This window comes from Cupressus sempervirens, chromosome 6 (assembly GCF_028749045.1).
Source record: "Cupressus sempervirens isolate cs-2001-9-10 chromosome 6, ASM2874904v1, whole genome shotgun sequence".
In the NCBI taxonomy this organism is placed as follows: domain Eukaryota; kingdom Viridiplantae; phylum Streptophyta; class Pinopsida; order Cupressales; family Cupressaceae; genus Cupressus; species Cupressus sempervirens.
This window is the reverse complement of record NC_143123.1, coordinates 576,099,698-576,116,086: the sequence shown is the minus strand read 5'-3', so window position 1 is coordinate 576,116,086 and position 16,389 is coordinate 576,099,698. Positions and strand designations below refer to the sequence as shown.

General features: G+C 33.9%; 1 pseudogene; it reads right to left on the bottom strand.

The window, feature by feature from the left end:
• Positions 1-2,177: 2,177 nt before the first annotated feature.
• On the bottom strand, positions 2,178-14,140 carry LOC149553565 (mitochondrial phosphate carrier protein 3, mitochondrial pseudogene; annotated as a pseudogene).
• Positions 14,141-16,389: the final 2,249 nt, after the last annotated feature.

Here is a 16,389-nt window from a genome sequence, read left to right as displayed (position 1 = left end):
TGCAGTTGGGTGAAATGCGCATAAGTATGAGTTTTTCAACTCATTGTGGGTTCTAGTTTTTATGTAGGGATAGATTTTGAAGGAATTTCTTGAAGTCCTTCATGGTGGTCACTTGCAGATTGCTTGTAACTTAGTTCTGAGAAGTGTTATTATGTTGTTACCTTTGAAGCTGGAATAAAGAATAGTTTGGAAGCCATCATTGAGTTCTTTTGTTGCAAGTGAGTTCTTTTTGATTTTGATGTTAGTTCTTTTTGTGATTCATTCTTGAATCCTTGAAGTTAATGTCATAATTTTTAGCATCTGCAAAAGAGTATTTGCTACCCTTATAGGTTGTGAGTTGTCATATTAGCTACTAATTGTGAATGTTCTTATTCCCATTAGCAATTGAATTGAGGTCAATCCTTCTCATGTTGTATTTGGGTATTCTGATATCAATATTGTGCCTATGTCGAATTGGTCTTTAGTAAAGTTTTTGTTAGAAGTTGTAATCTTTCCTTGGTATGTTTATAAACCAAGGTTAGACCTCCTTTCTTTATTGTTATAATATATTAGGATATAAGCCAAGGTATCCTAATATATTTCTTTTTTGTCTTTTTTTCCACTACATCTTATTTTGTCCTCTAGTGGAATATGTGAGGATAAATATTTATTGTAATTTGTAATTTAGATTATTCCTCCTTAAGAGGAATCTCACACTTGGCCTCACACACTTATGAATGGTGGCATTCATAGACATGAGAGTTACATTCTAACTCCTCTCTCTCATCTCTATTTAAGAGATGACCCTCCTCTCTCATTTCTAATGAGGTTTCTTCCTCTTCTCAATTATTGTATGAGCGATTGCTCTCTCTCTCTCTCTCTCTCTCTCTCTCTCTCTCTCTCTCTTCCTAGGCTTTTTCATGCCTCATTCATAATGTCACAAGGGGTTTTCTTTGCTTTCCCCTTTCCAAATATCTTGTCTCATGGTGTTGGATCTTGTTGGATCTTGAAGCTTTCTCTCTCCTATCTTATGGTAATATTTTTTCATGCATTAACTCACTTAGATTCTTTCCTGGTATTGCTTATTTACATATTTCTTTTTCCATTTCTAACATGGTATCAGAGCAGTTTAATCTTTGTTTTTGAGTGTTTGCATGAAGGTACGATTTGAAGGAGACTCTTGAGAGAGATTTCACTAATTTCTTTTTTAATCTTCTTAAGTTGGAAGAATTGAATTTTTTTTGGATTTCGCTGGTTTACCGCCAAACTCGATTAACTCTTGTTTGCTCTAATTTGTGTAGGAGTAGAATTTATAATTCTTATTTTAATAGTATTTTTTTAATATAGTGTGCAATTTTTTTTAATATTTAAAATTAAAATTTATTATTTCTCTAATTTTTTTTTGTAGGGAAGACTTCATAACTCTAAGTTTGATTATTATTTGTTTAATTGTACTTTCACTATTTCTCTATTTGATTAAATCTATCTCATATATATATGTATATATTTTAAAGTAATTAATTAATTTAAAATCTTCTCTTATCTACAACTTTTTCTTTAAATTTTTAAATATTATATTTTTAAAAATAGCGTGCATTTCTATTCTTTTCAATCTAGACCTTTTTTTTTTTAAAGATATTTCCTTTTTATTTCCTATGTCTTGGGTAGTTTCCACCACACATTCATCTGTATCATCAGGATTCTTCATAACTTCAGAGTGGACCCGTTTCTTCTGGATGATGAAGCTGTGAATAAATAGACGGGGAAAAGGAAATTACTAGGTATTCTCAATGCCGATCAAAGGTCATTGAATTGTTGTGTGCGTTAGGGATTTGTCGAAGGAGGGTATTGTGATGGACTTGGTCAGATTGAGATTGAGCCAGGAAGGGCAGGGTGAACTGTTTATAATGTGAGCAAGAGCAGCTATAGTGTACATGTTTGAAATCTTTGGTAGCTCTAGCCAGTTCTGTTCGTGTTGGAGAAAGAGAAAGAGAGACTTGCCCCTGATAGCCCCTACTGCTTCTGCACAATACCCATTTCGCCTCCCTTCGCCTCTGCCATCATGGCCTCCTGGTAAGTCCACCTTTCATCATTCATGGTAGCCGGTTGTATCTTTCATGCTATCCCAGATATCACCTTTGAGCATTGATTTAACCATTTTGAAGACGACCATGTAGAAGGCGAGCGCTGCTGCAGCTTCATATATTTTCCTTAATTGCTGGAGCCGCTGGTTGTGGTGTAACTCCACCAGTGGTTGGTAGGCCAAAAAACACTTTGAAAGCATCATAGATACACCACTGAGCTCCAGTAAGTGTTCCAATCATAACAATACGTAAAGGAAGCCCACAAGTAAAAGGCCAACAACACCAATTTTCTGCACAGCCTCGCCCATGGTAGCACCCTTAGCATTGTTTAGGAAAGAAACCAGATTGTCTACAAGATGTGAAACAATAGCACAAAAGACACCAGCAATATATCCTGTGGCAAAACTAACTCCTAGTTGAAGAGACTTGCTACAGTCATCTTTTGGAATAGGCACTACATGCTTGTAAAGCAATTCCACTATAGTTTCAAAGGATGCAAGCTTCATCATTGTGTATGGTATTTGGCGTCCCCAAAATGGTCCAATTCCCTTATACAGACCAAGTACTCCTTTGGATTTAACAAACTTTGGGAACCCATCAGACAATCCTCTAGCAAATCCAGGTTGGGTTTGCACTCGAACTTTTATAGCCTCGAATGGACAAAGTGCAATATCAGCAATAAACTCGACCAATGCAGAACCTGCCAAGTAGATCAGCGTCTTGTACTTGGCAGAATACTCAGGCCTGCACTATCCGAGTAGTACTTTTTTGAAGAACTCATAAAATCCAAACTTGCAGGCAACTTGAGCACTGTATCCCAACAAAGTTGGCACCCAACCCCTTAACAAACCCCTTGCTCCTTCTTCCTTAACCAAAATGCAAAATCTAGACAAAATTGATGAATTTTTTTTTGAAACAGTAAACTTATTGCAGGTGTTTCTTTTGGCTAGCTATGATTTCGTTTGGATTCGTCAGTATGCTATAACGTATTCGCATCATTACTATTCCTGAAATCTATTATTTTAGTAACGTTTTCTTGTCTTTTCTTGCAAGATTCTTTTTTCTTTTTTGAGCTCTCGACAGAGGCATCATTTTCTTTTATCATTGCCTTTTGTCAACCTATTTTTGGCATGTAATCATCCATTGTCAGACAGCTCAATATGCAATTGCAAACACAAGTGCAATATTTTACTTCAAATCTCTCTTACTCCTTTGTTGCGATTCTTTTCAATATAAGTTTAAACTAATTAAATCTCTTCCATTTAATATAAGATTTTACTGCTGTTTTATTTAAAATTATGTGGGTTTAAGTTAAAAAAAGGGAGAAGTTTAAGGATAAATTTTTTTGAGAAGTTTTCTTAGAATTAAATATTAAAACTAATCAAAGTTTTATTATTATTTTTTAACATAAAAAGTTAAGAGTTTTTTTTTAAATAAATAAATAAATATCCTCATTTATAATTCCTTTCTTGCCTTAATCTAGGAGGATTCTTGTCTTTGTTGGTGGGTCCATCCTTAATATCTTCTCACTTGTGTTCACCTTGCATGGAGATTTTAATTGATGCTTATTTCTCTTCCAAATACTTCTTTTTATCTCAATTTATTCAGGTTTATGAGTTATCTTACATTATTGCCTTCATTATTTAATGATTTGATTTATCTATGTTCTATTGATCTATCTGCACATGATTGCAATTTTATGCTTTTATAGCATCTCTTTATGCTCATAGTAGCATTTCATGGTTTAATACTATTCTTTTATTATATATATATTTTTTGTAAGTTGCATCGGGAGCCAAATTTTTCAAGGTTAACTATGGTGGACCTGACAGTTTTAAACTGACTCATAGTTGCCTTATCTGGCCCGTGGAGTATCCCTCCAACCTATAATTGGTGTGCATTTACTTCAATGGAGTTTCCCTCCATTTGTTCCACTTTGTTCCTCAATACGAGGATGATATTTTATGGGGATTTCCCATTCCAATCCCTTTGTCTCCTTGGTGTATGCTCCTAGTTTTGATTTATTCATGGTATGACTTCCTACACCTTGCTAATTTTTTAGTGTATAGGTGACGAGGCTACCATATCTTGGAGCACTCCTATATTGGAGACTCTATTTGAGAAATTTGTTTTGACCCATGTTGATCTTTTTCCTCATGGCAATGATGTTGCTTGTCCATGATGGATTTCTTATTTGAAGGCAATATGTTGTTACTCCTCATAAACACTTCCTTTGGTCCACTTCAGCTATAATTCTTGGCAAAACTATAACTTGAATTATTTGGTGCTTGAGGCACATGTTCTAATTTTTTATTATTGTCTCTCTTATATTTCTTTGATAAATATACTATGTGATAATGTTCTGCATACTTTATTGCCTCGATCGTGAGTCATGTAGGTGATGGAGTCGCGACCCATTCACTTGTAGTGGGATGACTCATTAGTGGATTGTCTATATCCATGTGATTGACTCAATATTGATGCAGGTTTCATTAGTTGGCCTTGTCTGTAGTCATTTGTGCATTAGTATGTTCTTTTCATGAGAGATTTATTGCATCTATTATGATCATTTTGAGCTTATGCCTTATCTTAGATATCATGTTAACTCCATTGCATGTTAGTGAACACATTCATTTATCCTCATCTCTCTTAGTTCCTCCTTGATTACATTATTATAACTTCATTTTTTTTACTAACTTGATTCTACTCGTGGATAGTTGTCTTATTTTTTGTTCTCTACTTTTTTTTTCTAGGTGATCCATCAAGGAACCTTCTCGATTTTTCACATAAGAAGATGTGTCTATGCTTCCACTTGATCAAATTCAAAGGACTCATGTACTTCTCTTGGATCTGCAAATGTACCATATGGCTTGAAGACAATCAAATTACTTCATATTGAAGATTAAGTTCCAAATTGTTGTAAATTATGGGTTTAATACCCCTTGATATAATTACCCCAAGTAAAGATTAAAGGGGGGTGTTAGAAGTTGTAATCTTTCCTTGGTATGTTTATAAACCAAGGTTAGACCTCCTTTCTTTATTGTTATAATATATTAGGATATAAGCCAAGGTATCCTAATATATTTCTTTTTTGTCTTTTTTTCCACTACATCTTATTTTGTCCACTAGTGGAATATGTGAGGATAAATATTTATTGTAATTTGTAATTTAGATTATTTCTCCTTAAGAGGAATCTCACACTTGGCCTCACACACTTATGATAAATAGAGATGAGAGAGGAGTTAGAATGTAACTCCCATGTCTATGAATGCCACCATTCATAAGTGTGTGAGGCAAAGTGTGAGATTCCTCTTAAGGAGGAATAATCTAAATTACAAATTACAATAAATATTTATCCTCACATATTCCACTAGAGGACAAAATAAGATGTAGTGGAAAAAAAGACAAAAAAGAAATATATTAGGATACCTTGGCTTATATCCTAATATATTATAACAATAAAGAAAGGAGGTCTAACCTTGGTTTATAAACATACCAAGGAAAGATTATAACTTCTAATAGTTTTATTGTGCCTTAATGGTATCATTTCTCATCTTTATATTCTGGTGCATCACCCTTAGGTTTTAGAATTTTATTTACTGTTATCCATCTTCCCTTTTCCTCCATAAAAAGAATCAATTTCAGGTAGTATAAAGTGATTTACTAGATAGGAAGCTGGCCTAGAATCCAGAGATTCATTCCAGCCACAGTTTACCCACAACCTTGGAATGTTTCCATGTTTCTCCAAAAAGTTAAGCTTTCTACAAACTTAACAGGGTGCATTTTTGGTAGATAACATGTCCATCTACCTTCTACTAGGGTTGGCACAAATCCTAATAGGGATTCCAAGTCTCCTAACAGGGACTAATATGTACTAAATATTTTTATTGACTCCTAATAGGGTCCATCCTCTCATAAGGAATATTTATATTAGTACACATTTTTGGGCACCATCACCACTAGGGTTTTCCCTCTAATCAAGAGTTTCCCTAGTTAACATATTTGGTGTTATTGTGCATGAGTATCTTGTAATGGTTGATGATTATATTGCTCATATGGTTAAGGATTAATAAGGTTGATAATTGTGATAATAGTTGGATAATTGATTAATGTCCTCTCAGTTATATTGATGGACTATATATTCTAACAATTCATGCAAACATCCTCTTATAACTTCTCTAGTACAAGTAATGGTTGATAAAACCCTGTATTTAACTTCACTCCTTTTGTCATCTGATATAATCTACAACTTTGTACAAAATTCTTGACATCTCACTGCAACTATGGCTAGTAGTAATCCTCATTAACTATTTCATCCTATATTAGAAGCACTTCAATATATGATTATTTAACACCTATTCAATATAATTTCATGTTCAAAATGCATTTAATCATTCACCTATCTTCCCTTAAATCAAAACTAGGTAGAACTTAGTAATTCCTCCTCAAAAATTCCTCTTCTATAAAGCAAAATTGAAGGTGGAATCTATTCATTTAGGTGCTCCCTTTTCCTTTCTCTTCAATTGATATAATGCATTTTTGCACTAAAATAAATTTTCCTTAGAATCTAGAGCTGATAGATTCTAGGACCTATTTTAGGATCTCAAGATGGTCTCAAGGACTTCTACACTTGGTTTTTAGAGGTAAAATATACCCTTGATAAATTAGGGATGTAATGCAGCCCTAATGGACCAATGAAGGGTGTAATGTGCCCCTGATTGGGCCCCATTTTGGGTCTTGACCATTGGAAGTTCTTTGAGGGTTAGGTCTAGAGTTCATTTCTTTAGCCCAATCAGTATGTAAAAGGAGATTAATTTAAATCCTATATAAGAAACCTCAATTTCTTCATTTGACAAGAAATCATATGTGTGGACTATCAAGAAAGCAAGAACTCTTACGCTCAGGCAAGATCAAGCAAGCATTTTTAATGTGGACAAGCCATTGTGGACATCCTAATTTGTCTTAGCACATTTACAAGGTGGAAGAAAGGAGGCTTGGAAACATCCTTTGAAGCAAGAGAGTTACTCATCTCCCTTTATACATTCAATTCAAGCATTCAAGATCCAATCATGGAATACTAAATAAAGATCATGATTATGACTTGGATTACTTTAGCCTTTAAGGCTTGGTATGCTTTGTATGTTATCCTTAGGTCTATGCATTGTTATTTCATCTACGTTCAACCATAATACTTCATGCTATGGTTTTGGATCTAAAGATTTCAATTCTTGAATTTACTCATTCCAAGCTCATACAGGAGCATCAAACACATTGCATTTCAATTTGGTTATATGTGGAGGCAGGAACCACCAAAATGGGGGGTTGACTAATGCAAAACCCTACATAGTCACCCAACATACCCAAATTTAGACATCAATAGATCTCATAGTAGAAAAATAGTCACAGATTGGAGTACCCTTTTTATCATTCAACAAACTTGTGAAATTAGATTTAACATCTAGCACTTTTCATCGGGGTCACATTGCACCCTTGATGCACTCGTTCACCCCTAATAGATTGTCAAAATATTTCTAGGTTTTTTCCATAATCCCATTTCAAGCCTAGATATGGTTTCATTCACTTCCTAGAATAGCACAATAATAAGAAATTAAGGTTCAAAATCTCAAGGATAAGTACTTTTCTATCCCCCTTTATCAATTCAACACTTTCAATTAAGCATTCCATATCTTATTTAGATCTAGAAGTAACTAGTATAGATTCAAAAGGAGAGTGATATTCTTTTTCTTCCTTCATAAACGTTGAATTTTGGCTTGATTTGATGCTCCTTTATCCCTTTTATTACATTAACCTTCTAATATTTATCACTTTTGAGGGTTGGCTCGAAAGAATCCCTTTCCTTGGACTCCATCCTTTTGAGGTGTGTGTGGTTGTATGAAAAACTTAGGGTTACTTTCATTGGTTTAAATTTCCTATAACACATTTTTGGTGAACCTAAATTATGACATTTCCACTTTTGATATTGGTGTTATATCTCATATTACATGTCCTTTTCCATATCTTTATTTCAAAAACATAAAAAATATTTTTGTAGTGCATATAATTTTCATTCATAATTTTTGATTTCTTTTAGGATTACTTTGATGATAATATTACAAATGAGACCTTTGATAAGGAAGATGAAGATATGATATCACATGATCTACCTTTTCACCCATCAAACTTTATTCTACCACATTTTATGATAAGTTGTGTGCATGGTTACCCTTTTCTTCAATTGTTTGTTCTATTGATAAACCTTTTCTATGCTATGATAAGCCTTTGATGACTGTTAAGGGTTGTCCTAAACTTACTATTAAGGGTAAACCTATGGATCCCTTGAACCACTTCATTAAGAAAGATTATGTGGCTCATGCTTATCACACCCAGAATAATCATCAACCTATGGTTCCTGCTTCTTTTCTACCTTAACTCATGATTCCTCAAGCACCTCAATTACTAACAACTTCTTTTAAAGAGTATGATTTGGGGTAACAATTTCATGCTACACCTGCTAAAATTTATCTATTGGAATGATTACAAATATCACCCACTTACCATGAAGCATTACAAAAGGATTTGTCTACTCTTCTAGTTCCACCACCTAATCATGATACTATTACTTCTTTCTTGGATTGTATGTATATGGTGCCATCACATCCTTCTATTGTCTTCACTGAAGATGATCTTTGTCTTGTAGAATTTCTAAATTGGTATGATCCTCTTATGGTTGTTGTGTCCATTGATTAAAATACTATATGTCACACTTTAATTTATAATTGTTAAGGCTTGAAATTTTGCAGTATAAACATGTTAAAGCTATACAAGTTGACATTTCAACTATCCAACTTGATTATGTACCTATACATGGATTTGATAACATTGCCAAATATACTTTGGGAATCATAATGCTTCCTTCTAAGGTTGTTTTTGTCATCCCAGAAACTCCTATGCATGTTATGTCTAGACTTTTGAATTATAATTTACTCTTATGAAGGCCTTGGTTACATGTTACGCATGTTGTTCCTTTTACACTCCACTCAAAGGTGTGTTTTTTCACAACAATTTCATGTATAATTTGCAAGAAGGTAATGAACATAATACTTGCTTGAATGTAGAATATGCTCATACTTCTTCTACACAATATTTCATGAAAAACTTAAACTAAAGAAGAACCATCTAAAACTAAAAACCCTTCTTCTTCTTTTTATGATGATGACTGGGGTACTTTGGATTTTAATCCCATATTTATTAGAGAATATAAGGTATCAAATCTATCCTTAATAAAAAAAGTTTAAGATGAACTTGAAAATAAAACACTTTCTTCACTTACAGATGAATTGAAGAATATGTTTGTACATGATTCTACCAAAGAAATTGTTGAAATTATTAAGCTTGAATGTTATGATATACGGACTTATGAAGTACCAATATCTCCCAAAAATATGGCTTTTTGTTATGGTATTGGATATACTCTACTGAAGAAATTTGGATTTAATGGGAAATGTTGCAAACAAATTGAACAAGGAATATGAGTTCCTATGGATAGTGGTTTTCCTAAAAATACATATGGATTGGGACTTAATCCTTATTGAAAACCTTCATAATTTACCTTATATTTTAATCACATTTGTAGTGGATCTCTTAAGCTAGTTGACCTTGGACTTTTGGATTTCAAAAATTGATGAAAATAGTGTTGGAAACTTACAATTGGAACAATTTTTTTTTCTCATTGATGTCAAATCTATTGATGAGACATATTGCTACTTAATCTAAATGTCATATCTATTTGATTGATGAAGAGGATCTGAGAAATTGCTCATAACTATAACACCTAGAGGAAAGTTTGAAGTTATGAAATGGAGTTACAATGGACATTTGATTAGATAGATTTTGATAAAGAAAAGTGATTATTTATGTCCAAAGAGCTAAGATAACCCAAGAAAAAGAGTAAAATATTAAGGAATGTCAAGTAATTCTATTGTCAATCGAGCCACAATTAGTGCCGAGAAAATCTAGTGTTGACCAAGAATTAGCATTGACCAAAAAAGTTAGTTGATGCTGAGCAATAAAGCTTAAATAGTGACTGAGTATTTCATTATTGAACAAGTGTTTGAATATAGCTGTGATTGACGAGTGACAATCTAATATCAAATTCAAAGGAATCATAATATCAAGCCAACTACGTTGATTTCTTGGGAGATGTAAAACATGTTGAAGATAAGATTGATGAGTTGGATCATTAAATTCAAGGTGATGATTAGGTAAAGACATAACAGATGGATTTTAGAGAAGTTTCTAGAGGATGATCAAGAACATGGACAGATATAGTGAATCGAGTTGAACCTGATCATAAACCCTAAGATCTATAGTAGATGTAGAAAATGGTAAAGAATGAATTGCCTATTTAAGGTGATATATAACCAAACATTTGATGCCAAGTCCAACCCCAACCAGTGTGTGTGCAAGTTTTTATGTGAATGAATTCATATAAAGGAAGGTTGATCGTAAGTACACAAGTGAGTGTGAATGCAAAGCTAAAGGAGAAAAGCTTACAGATGTGTTGTTGTTGCTAATAAGTGAATTTGAGTAGAAGGCTCACATGTTGATGAGAAGATTGGATTGATTTCTTGAAGGGTGTCCAAGCATATCAAGATTAGAGATGATAATGGAAGGCTTATCAGTGAACCAACACAAGGATTGAATAGAGATCTAAACCAACAAAGTGAGTTGTAATCACACAGATCAAAACCTACTATTTTCTTTCTTATCATTGTAAACAATTTGTATTGAAATCCTTTCATTGACCTAACATTCATTGGAAGACTTAATAGTCTATGTAAATCCTTTAACAAGGTGACATTCTAAATGGAATGATCAAAGTGTTGGAAATACAAATGGGAAATGTATACTTCTAAGAGGGGGTGGGGGGAATCAGAAGTACTAATCTCTAATCAATAAAACTTTTAACTTTAAAATAATGCATGCATTAACATATTGAAATAGCATGTAAAGTAAATGCATCCACATAAGCACTAGACACTAGATATGATTACCCAGAAACCCTCCAATGAGAAGGTAAAACTAGGGTGGGGATGACACCCACAATTCTTCACTACTGTAGTAATAAAGTTCATCTATTAAGGTTACATAGTTTCACCATTCTCATGATTTGCCCTGTTAAAGGCTAACAAAGGATTGTTAGATCCCACCCCGTTAAAGTATTTTAACACCCTATTAAAAGTGTGCCTGGCTAAAGGACTTTAGAAAACTCACTTGGAATGTCACCCTGTTAAAAGATTCTACAATGACTGTTAAGTCAATCTTATTTTAAAGGATTTCACCCTGCTAATATAGTTGTTAGAAAGTATAGTAGAATTTTTGATCTGACTACTTACAATCTTCTATTGTTGATTTTAGATCTCTATTCAATCCATCTTGATCCTTTATGATCTGATATGAAATTGTTGTGTCCTCGGTGTTCTATTCCAGTAAATTGATTATGCAATTCCATCCTTCTTCTAAATAAACTTGAAGCTGATCAATTCACCCCTTTCATTTCTTTTTCTAGCATCACCTCCTCGTATACATATTCACACATACTAAATTATGGGGCTTTGTCTCCCTTTAAAAAGACTTTGGTGGCTTAGGGTTAGGTATAAATCTATGGTTGAGATTTATCGATTTTTCCTACTCAATTACTTCCATTTTTCTGATTGGTTACATGTTGATTGTATAGGGAATCCAAATAGATTCGATCTTATCTTCAAAGCTTTGAGATCTATTCATAAGTTGGCTCAAAAATGGTTTACATAGTTGTTTGTGCCATCACAAACAACAAGGTCCATTTTGTGTTACTTGACACTTGATAATACTGATGCTCAACACTTACTATAATTCTGTCTTGCTCGACACTTGAACTTGCTTAGCATCAACTATTCACTTGGCACTTGAACTTGCTTGGCACTGTCTATTTTCTTGGCACATGAGTGATTCAACACTCATCAGAACTTAATGTCTATACATATTATACTCAGCATGTGTTACTAGCTTGGCATGAATTTAGTAAATATCTTAAGTGTGTTGACACTCAATTGTCAAAACCAATCTAAGATCAACAATCTCCCCCTTTGAAATGAGTGGCAAAAACACTTAACTATACATGATGAATCTAATCTCCTCGAGTATAATATACATCTAGTTCGACATATATAAAAAAATTAAAAATTGTTCAAAATTTTCTAATGGACTATATACCTCAAAATTTTTGTAACTCCCCTTGAGTTAATGTGTCTTTTTTGTATCCAAAATTTCTCTAAGTAGATTTTCCTCTTGCTAATACTCTTTGTCTTCAATCATTCTGATACTCTTTATCTAATATGCTTTATTTCTGCTTCTCTGCTATTTACTCTCCCTTTGTTTTCTCTTTTCTCTATATACTTTATCTCCTCTAATTTATTATTTGTCTCCCCCTTTTAATATTTGTCCCCCTTGAATATTTCTCCTCCTTTTTAACACTGATGTCAAAGGGTCTATACAATGATTGTGTATTTGTCCAAGAAGTTCTTGTGGACTTCCATGATGATCTCCAAAGCAACATCCCAATTTTCTAATGCAACATCTAGAGATTTGATTTGGATGGTTGTCTCTGCTACAAGATGAACTAAGCCATCCAATGTTGAAAGATTGGGGTCTTTCTTTAACACTACTTCTACATAGGCTAGTTCTTTCTAGAGTATCTCCATATGGGGGGTAAGGTAGGCTTGTATGTTAATCAAATTGGCTCTAATGTTAGCCTCTTCTTCTATTAACACAACTAGTTGATTTTGTGTGTGAAGCATTGAATGAAAGTGCTTCTCAGTTTGAGTTGGATTTTGAGGCAATTGCATACTTGAAATCTTCAAATTTCTTTCTAGACTCAAAATTTTGTGGCTCATTTCTTGTGTGAAGAGTGTGGGATCACAAAGTTTTGTGTACAATGAGAATATATTCTTAAGTATCTTCTTCACTTTTTCAATCTTTGTAGCCAACTCTACTTGTGATAGTGTTATTCCACTAGATATCTTCTCATTTACTTTTCCTTGAAATTTCTTTTCAGACCATTCCATGAGTTTTACATTGGTTTCTTGGTCTTCATTTGTCACTTGTTCAACAATTTCTGATAATTGTTCTAGTATGGGCTTAGATTCATCAAGTGTTTGAAATCTTAAGGCATCTAAAAAGATGTCTTTGATCTCATGAAGTGTTTGCCTTTTCTTATACTCTTTCCTGAGTATCTTTTGCTTCTTCTTTCTTTCTAATGCCTCTTGCTTGATATTAATCTACTCTAAGTTCATGGTTGCATAATCATATTTTTGTATAACTATTTCTTTATCTAGTGTTGGGTCTCCATAGTGAAGTACCCTTGCAACCTTTTTAAAGCTCGAGCCTGGTGCTAAAATCTAAAGTGGCATTACATCAATGCTTTTCTCCTAAAGGACTTTGGTAGGAGTGCTAGTTGTTGGTAAATTAACCAATGTTTGTATGGCTTCCTGCTCCTTTTCCTTTGGTATGTCCTTCCCTTCATCAGATCTGCCTTGATCAATTGTGTTCAATTGTGGTCCAACTTGTGTTTGTGTAGTAGGTACATAAGCATTTGTCTGTCCTACTTGTTCCTTTGTGGGCTCCTCTATATTCTAAGTCTGTTGTTCAATCATAACAATTTTTATTGTGGTGTCAACCTTTGTTGATGTATCCTTTGATGTTTGCACTAGAGGTTGACCATTAGTAGCTATAGGGATGATAGAAGGTGGTTCTTGTGTGTTCACCTTATCCCTAGTTATATTAGCTACTCCTTTCTGCAGCTCATCCACACTAACCAATACTGGATTATCACACAATTTAGCTTGTAGTGTGAATTGCTCAAGGATCTTCTTCAAATCCTCTGCAATTAATGGACTAATATTCTAAGGTGATTTATTAGGAACATCATTCACTTTTATTGTGTCTGTAGGTGTGTTTGTGTCATGTGGGGGGCTTAATGATGGCAATTGTGTATCTTGCACACGTTGTTTTGTTTGTTGCTCCTCTGCCATTGCCATTTCATCCTTTTTCTATTATGCCTCCTCCACTAGCCACCTCCACTATATTATCTCCCTTTTCTTTCTTAGTTTCTCCTTCACCATTCTCATCTTCTCCATTATTCCTCCCCTCAAAGGGATCCTCTTCTCCTTCCTTGACAGTAGTCAAGCCATATATCAACTTCCACATTTGAGTGGATTTCTTTACAACATCTTCAATGTTGCTATGCAGAATGCTAAAGGCTCTATATTTGGGTGCAGATTTGCTATCGTGTTTCTTATTTACCTTTGTGATTTTCTCTTTTGACAATTTTGGCATCACTTGTGCTAATGTAGATTATGTTATTTCCTTTTCCATATTTAGGCAATAGTGTCATATATTCTCAACAATTGGATACAAATATTTGCGCATTGTGTTATCAAATTCAAGAGGTGTGTTCTTGAATTTTTTCACCATGGCATACATTGATTCTTCTAAAATATTTTGGTCTTCTTTACCAAGTTTATTAAATTCAATAATTTTCAACCTTGTTAAGTCTACATTATTCCTAGCATTATCAAAATGTTTTCAATATCAGACTTGGGAGCATGACATACCACTCTGAACTGGCTTGTGTCTTCTAACTCCATCTTTTCATCATCTGACTTTGGTTGTGCCACATATTTTCTTCTTAGTTTCTTTTGCACAAGACCTTGTTATTCAATAGCCTTTTTCTTTTCCTTTACTTGCTCCTTAGCCTTTTGAGTGGTGGCCCTTGTGTTGGCTCTTGTAGCTGGAGTAGTAGGCTTTGCAGGGCTTGGTTTAGCAATTTTCTTTCCTTTTGGTTATGTTTTAGCCTTACTCTTCTTTGGTTCTTGTTTGGCTGGTGCTTCCTTGGCTTGTTCCTCCTCAACGCCTTCTTCTTCTGCATCTTCACCCATGCCTTGGGTTAGGGCAAGAGGTTCTTGGCCTTGCTTTTCTTCTTCCTTTATTTCTTCTTCATCATCTTCTCCATCATTGCCTTTAACTCCTTCACCAAACTTGGCTTTAAGTTTCTTCACCATTTTATCTTTCTTTTTCAAGGTTGAGATAGTTTTCAACTCCATTTCAACTTTTTATTTGACAAGATCATAGTTACCAATTTTTAAAGCTAACTTATCAACTTCTTCTACAAGAAGTGCAATGATGGTAGTTGAAGCTTCATTAATGTTTATTTCATAACCTAGAGGCCTTAACCATCTTACTCTAGTTACTGCAGCCTAGATGAAGGTGTAGTCAATGTATACTAGAAATAAAATAAATTGTAATATTTCTCCACCAAGGAAACATGAATTCTTAGCCTCTTTTTCATTGACTGCTTGAAATCTTTAAAGTAACTAGTCATCCTTGACTCAATATTGTCTCCCATTTGCTCAATCTACTCATTTATTTGCACAATAGCATACCTATTGGTCTTCTATCCTACTCTACCAAAAGATGGGAATTCATTTTGAACATAGAAAAATATGCATATCAGTATGGAACTAAACCTACATTGAGCACTTTGAGATTTCCTTATTGCTCCTAGGTTTTCAATGATTTCCTAGAACTGTAGTTCTGCAAGATCATAAGTATGATCTTTCTTGACTATCTTGTAGCCTATATCACCTACTATAAAAGGAAAACTATTTAGTCAGCTTGACTGATAGAATTTATGTAATATGACCCTCACTACAAATTCAAGAAGTGTATCTTTGATAGTGTCAATAGTCATTCCTCTCTTGTTCCACTTTGCTCTTGCATTTTTCTCTATCACCTCTTTTGAATCGCTCCTCAAGGTCTTAGGCTGATCTAGGGTTGGGTATCTTGTAACCCTATGTACAATTATCTTTAAAAGTTTTATGGGTCCACCTTCCAGCCACAAACATCCATCATGTATTCTACTTAGAACAATCTTGATCCACTCAATTTTGAAGATAGTTGGAAAATCTAGGGCACGGGTTAAGCCTTTTCTCTCTACGATTTTGAATTCTTCCTTTAACACTACATTTTCTCATAACCTATCATATGCTTGTGTAATCTCCATATCTTTAATCTATTCTACTTTGCAATTATAACACTTCCTCACGTCTTGAACCATAACAACCTTAGGTTGAATAACTGATAACGCACCTACTGGATCATTCTTGTATGTAACTTCAGGTATGGCTCTAAAATATGGTTGTTTTACCTAATTACTAACTAGTTGAGCTTCAAATAGTTCCTTATCCTTTGGATTCTTAGAACTCGAGGCAATTATGCAAGCTAGGGT